At 43.6% G+C, this 6,228-nt stretch overlaps 1 pseudogene; it reads right to left on the bottom strand.

The window, feature by feature from the left end:
- Positions 1-1,343: 1,343 nt before the first annotated feature.
- On the bottom strand, positions 1,344-3,064 carry LOC101583536 (annotated as a pseudogene).
- Positions 3,065-6,228: the final 3,164 nt, after the last annotated feature.

Here is a 6,228-nt window from a genome sequence, read left to right as displayed (position 1 = left end):
GGTCAGTAACTCTGTGATACACCACAGGTTGTGGGGCAGGAATGTTTTGTGGCTCTCCTTGCTGGATGATGAATTTCCTAGAGATGAGTAAGGGAAGAAGGTTATAAATGATTTGAATTCACACAGGCAAAAGCAAGAAGGAGAGCGAGTACCTGACCCTTGGTCTCTGCATGCACATACATCTAATGCAACTGTCATGGGTTTTATCTTTCCAAAGAAATGCCACGATGTGGAACTCAGTAAGGCTTAAGAACAAATGATTTAATTTGTAAAAGTGATGATTAAATGTGATGGCCAAATGTGGTGAAAATGACCACTTTAGTATTTACTGCTTGGAATAACAAAAGAATATAAAATATTGGGACTAGGAAGAAGCAATAATGTAAAATAAGTACCCAAAACATCCACCAGCACTAGGTTGAAGAAAGGCCCAAAGTTCTACTTTATCTAGACAAAACCTTGGCATTTCCATTCAAGGTATGTAAGTTCTAATGAGGGCAATTAGGAAAGAAAGAGAAACAAAAGGTAATCCAAACAGATAGCAAGGAGTGTAAGAGCTCTCTTCCCAAATGACAGGATCTCATCTGCAGAAAAATCTTAATGATTCCAACAAAACAGTTAACTAATGCATGAATTTAACAAAATATCACAACCAACACTCAGCATTATCAGTTGCATTTCTATGCGTGAACACTCAACAGTCTGAAAAGAAAATTTAGAAAAAGTCCAAGAATAAGAGCATCAACTATCACACACTTCAGTCTTTACCTTAGTATCACTCATACACCCAGATTTACGTAACCATCACTCTACCTTTTTTTCTCAAAGAATTTCGTTATTATGGACATTTCCTGCAAGTTAAAATACACATATTAGATTTAATGGGTTTTGCTTCTGCACACTATAATATTTTAGCCTTTGTAAAGATACACACTACATTTGTTTACTGGTATGTTTCCTGAAGGACATTTGAGTTTTTGTTTTTGATTTTTTTCACATATCTCCAAAGGATCCTTCCTTAACCAGAGCAGGACTATGGTACAGATATACATATATAAAAGTTTGAGGATCCTACAGGGAGTAGTAATCCCTTTGCTCCCACTATGCCACAGGATTTCCTGCCCCCTTTGCTGGGAAGGGGATGCTCCACCCAGGCCACAAGGCAATACTCTTCTCTGCGAAGAGGAACAAAAGGGCTTTTCTGTGGCCTCTCTCCGCCTATCAGAAATCAAGAAGTATTCTCTCAATGAAAAAGAAAAACATCAAAACATTTAAACATGAAGGGGGGGGGGTGGAAGGGGAGAGGCAAGAAAGGGGGGGGGGTGGAAGGGGAGAGGCAAGAGGAAAGGAAGTAGAGTTTCTCAGAAAGGTCTCCCAGGTCTCCCTGACCCTTAACGCGCCCCAGGCTCACACAATGAGTTTGCAATGACACAGCTCTTTGTACATCTGCTGTCGAAGTCCAGGCATGTCCTTCTGGGTGAAGCTGATTGGCTGAGACAGGGCCAAGCGCTTGCAGTACTGCAACACGAAAGCACCACAGTCGCTGTCATTATTCTGCCTGGCCACATTCATTTTGAAGTAACCTTTCCAGCCATGGCAGAAATCCAGACGGTCTTTCCTCACTGCCTCTGCCTGTAGATACTTGGCGATATGCTTGGGGCAACGGCGGTTTAGAGTGCGCCGAGAGTCATAATAGATGATGGTACGTCGCCTCACATCCACGGAGATGAGGGACCAATGAACTTCCAAGTGTATGGGGATTAGCAGTAGCTCCTTATTGAAGATGTTCACATTTTTGTTCCACCTTTTCACACCATCATACCCCTTGGTACAGAGTTTATCATAGAAGAAGCTGTTGAAGAAATGCACCTTTTCAGGGACTGTGTCCATTATGAGGTCTCCATACATGTTGATCACCTGGTCATTGAGCCAGTTCTGTCCATATAGGGTCCCCAAGTCATCCATAGTCAGCACATGCCGCTTATAGGACACTCGGAAGCCCCTCACCACAGTATTGCCTGGCTTCCGCTGGTATGACTGGATCAGCTGCAGCACCAGGCCCTTCCTAAATGGTGTAGAGAACTTCTGTTTAAAAATGCCCTCCAACTTCTCCACTACCTCATCAGTGCTGAGGGGGATGAAGCTGCCATATGTCTGGAGGAATTCACTCAAGATGCGCTGCACACAGGCCACATACTCTTCCCGCAGGGGGCTATGCTGGTCAGCTTTCTCTGGCATAGGCTGCTCTGCTTCTTCCGCAGTGTCCAAAGCCACATGGTCCCCGATGCTGTACACATCGCTGATGAGGATGCTGGCATCAGGGGGGGTCAGCCTATGTACTCCTTCTGGCCTAGGTCGTCTCCCAAAGCCTCTGGGCAGAGTACAAGTGAAGAGGCCTGAGTCAGGGCCCAGAGGAGACTTTGGGGTCTGCCTCGGTCCATTTTCCTCCATGGGGGGCCCAGAGGGCACTGATGCACACCTTTTCACCCCATCCTCTGCCATGAGGGCACCTAGCCGACCCAGTCGGGGTGGGGGTGATCCCTTGGGGGAGTCCAAAGAACCGCAGGGAGATGGCATCTGTGGCTTTGCACCCTCTTCCTGGGGTGAGAGATGGTTCTTGGGGTGTGAGAGGCTCCTCCGTCGGGACCAGTGGCATGCCCAAAGCTTCCACCAGAATGCCAGCGAGATGCTTTTTGAGTACAGCTGCATCTGGAAGGCTCTCAAAGCTCTGCAGCGGCGCTGTGCATGGGTTTTCCGATGAGTGGGGCGGGGAGAGCGAGATCCCTGGGAAGCTCCTGGTTGGCTCCAGCTGGGGCGTGGCTTCCAAACTGTCACTTCCTCTTCCTTCTCTTCTCTAGCTGAGGCCTCAAAAGGGTCGGGAGGCAAGGAGGCAGCCTGCTGGCCCTGTGGTCCCTGACCCACGATCTGGCCCAAACCCTCCATCTAACCTGCGCAGTGGTTTAAGGGGTGAGGGCCATCGAAGACGCTTCCACTGGGGGCCTGGGTAAGCTGTGCGGGGTCTGGGAAGCTCAATCCCTCGTATAGCCTCTTCCATCTTCTGTGGCCCGGGAAGCGGAAGCGGGGCGGGCGTCCCGGCCTCAGGCCTCTGGCTCAGGTCTTAGGCGCAGGTGGGGGACCCGCCACCCTGGCCGGCTTCAGGCGCCGCATCTCGGTTCAGGCCTCTAACGCTTCCGGGCCTCGCGCCCCGCCTTGCGCCCCGCCCTGGACCCCGCCTTGGCCCGCCTGGCTTCCACCTTCCTCCACCACGACCTCCTCCCCCACCTCCTCTTCCTCCCGCGATCCCCGGGCCCAAACATATATCTACCTATATCTCTATCTATCTATCTATCTATCTATCTATCTATCTATCTATCTATCTATATATTAGGTCTTGGCAACCACATTGATTGTGGTGGTATGAATATTCATACACAAGTTTTTGTGTACTTATAAGTTTTAATTTATATAAAGCCTGTACCGAGGAAAAAAATACAGGGTCATATAGGAATTATGTATTTACAGTTTTACGGTACATCAGGCATACTTTTCAAAACAGTTTTATGATTTGACATTTTTCCCGGGTTCTGAGCTCTTCTGTACCCTCGCCAATGTCTGTCTTGTTCATTATAGCTATCTTTGTGTGAGGTGATACTTTGTTTTTGGACTGATTTTTATTTTCCAATTACTAGAATTAGGAATTTTCCAACTCCTTGTTAATCGTTTTTGTTTCTTTGGTGAAATGTCCAGCCAAAAATCTTTTCGTTGAATTTTAAAATTGTGATAAATGTATATATGCATATTATACTTATGTTATATTAAATATGTATACAGTGATCTCTATAGGAGTGTAGAATGTTGCTTTCACTCTTATGTGGAAGTTTTTTATGTGTAAAATGCCTTTGTGTATAGTTACAAACATGGAGAGGCATATATATTTATAAAATAGATTGACTATTCCAAGACATTTAAGTTGATTTACATCTTTAAAACATAGAAGAATGCAAAAGGACGTTGGAGATAAAGGAGGCTGTTAGGTCACAAATCTTCACTGAAACCGTTAAGTGACCTCCATGAACCAAAGAAATCCTGTGAGTGCTCCGTTGTTATCTAACTTTAGGTCGTGAAGGCATTTGGAGCCCATAAGCAGGGTGCCGGCCCTGAGAAAGCATGTGAAGCGGATTAACTAAGGGCCAGTTGGGAACACCCAGCTGAACGAAGCCAGCATGGCTTGAGATGTGTAATGCCCATCTGAAAATTGTTGTCAGTCTTTCTCAGTATAAAAATGAGAATTGGAAGAGAAGATACTGTGCTGTTGCTGGAGAAGCTTGTCCCACAGGATTTCTTGAAATGAAGAAGTCAGTTGTTCTCATTATTGGAGGAAATTGGGCCCTCAGTGTCCCTAAGGGTGGCTGCTGTTCTCTTCAGGGTAGCTCCTGGTCCTTACCTGGTCCTTACCTTGAGAATCACTACCTGACTCCGGTGCAGATCCGTCAGCTGGTGGCACACGTCCTTCATCCTGCTGGCATAGATTTTCTAGCTTCAGCCATTGCCTTTTGGGCCTTCCCAGTGCAGATCCTTGATACAGTCTTGCATGAGACCTTGCTGTAGGCCCTCGGCCTCCAGTGGGACTCATGGAGGATGTTGCCATAGACTCTGCATTTTCAAGTTGTTGCATGCAGGATATTGCCATGGGATCAGGTCCTCAGTGGGATCCTGTATGTCTCAAGTGTTTGGACAAATGATTTACACTCCTCTGCAGTTCATTTTTCAGGCGAATTTTATAAAATAATCCTATAAAGGATTTGTGTGTCCTGTATTAAGTTAATTGCCTTTCAAACCCTGACTGTAATAACATGAGTGCCCCACTAGTAGACTCATCGAAAAGAACTCAAAAATCAAATGGCTAAGATGTTGAAGAGGTCAAGGAAGAAACAAGACTCATAAGATATTTGATGAATTTAAAGAACATATACAGAAACAAAGGATGTAATTAATGAAATGTTTAATAAGATGAAGACCCAAAAATATTGATTTAATTAATGAAAACAGTGAAAGATATGAACAACAATTCTGTAAAGAATTATAGAATATGAAAAAAAAAATCAAGCAGGAGTCCTGGATGATAAACTTTACTGTTTTAAGGTATATCCATCTTTCTATAAATGATTCAAGTTTATTTTTATGGCAGAGTAATATACCATTATGCATAAATACCCCATTTTCTTTTATCAGTTTATCATTAATGAACATATAGGCCACTTCCACATTAACTATTATGAATTGTTTTGCTATAAACGTGGGCCTGGTTGTTATCACCACAGTATGAGGTCTTTAACTCTTTGAAGAGAGATGGAGGGAAGAGAAAGTGAAGGGAGAAGGAAAGAAAGGGGATGAAAAGACAACTTAGGATGTTTCATGCCCATATATAGAAAAGAGAGAGATCAAGAGATGGATGAGAGGGGAGAGAGGAAAAGGGTATGGGATGAAAATCAGAATCAAGATGTAATTTCCCAGCATCATTTGTTAAAGAGGTTATGTTACCTCCAATGGATGTTTTAGTTCTTTTGTCAAAGACCAAAGAGCTGAGTGTGCCTGGGTTGCTTCTGCTTCCTGTATTGTGTTCCATTGACCCACACATCTGTTTTTGTGCAAGTACTATGCTGTTTTCATCACTGTAGCTTTGTAATATAACTTGATGTCCAGGATTCCAGTGCCTCCTGCTTTGATTTTGTTGTACAAGATTTCTTTTGCTCTTCTGGGTCTCTTTTGGTTCTGTTGGAATTCTAACATCTCTAGTTCTATGAGAAATGCTATTGGTATTTTGATTGGAATTGCATTAAATCTCTGTTTCAACTTTGGAAGTATGATCATTTAGACAATACTGGTTCTGTTTATCCAGGGACAAGAGATAACTTTCCATTATCTGATGCCATCTTCAATATCATTCTTTAGAACACTGCAGTTTGTGTTATAGAGGTCTTTCATTTATTTGGATAGTTAAACTCCTATGTGTTTAATTTTTCTGGACACTATTGTGAGTGGCATTGTTTTCCTGATTTCATTCTTGGTGAGTTCACTGTTGTACAAGAGTGAAATAACTTTTTTGTGTTGACTTTGTATTCTGCTACATTACTGAATTAGTTATTAATTGCAGGAGTCATTTGCTGAAATTTGGGGGCCTTCAGTGTATCTGCAAATAACAAAAACATTATTTGTTCCTTTTCATTG

The sequence above is a fragment of the Octodon degus genome, unplaced genomic scaffold, assembly GCF_000260255.1.
Source record: "Octodon degus isolate 3935 unplaced genomic scaffold, OctDeg1.0 scaffold00080, whole genome shotgun sequence".
NCBI classification, from domain to species: domain Eukaryota; kingdom Metazoa; phylum Chordata; class Mammalia; order Rodentia; family Octodontidae; genus Octodon; species Octodon degus.
Note: the sequence above shows the minus strand (reverse complement) of the source record. Positions and strands in the feature narration are given on the sequence as shown.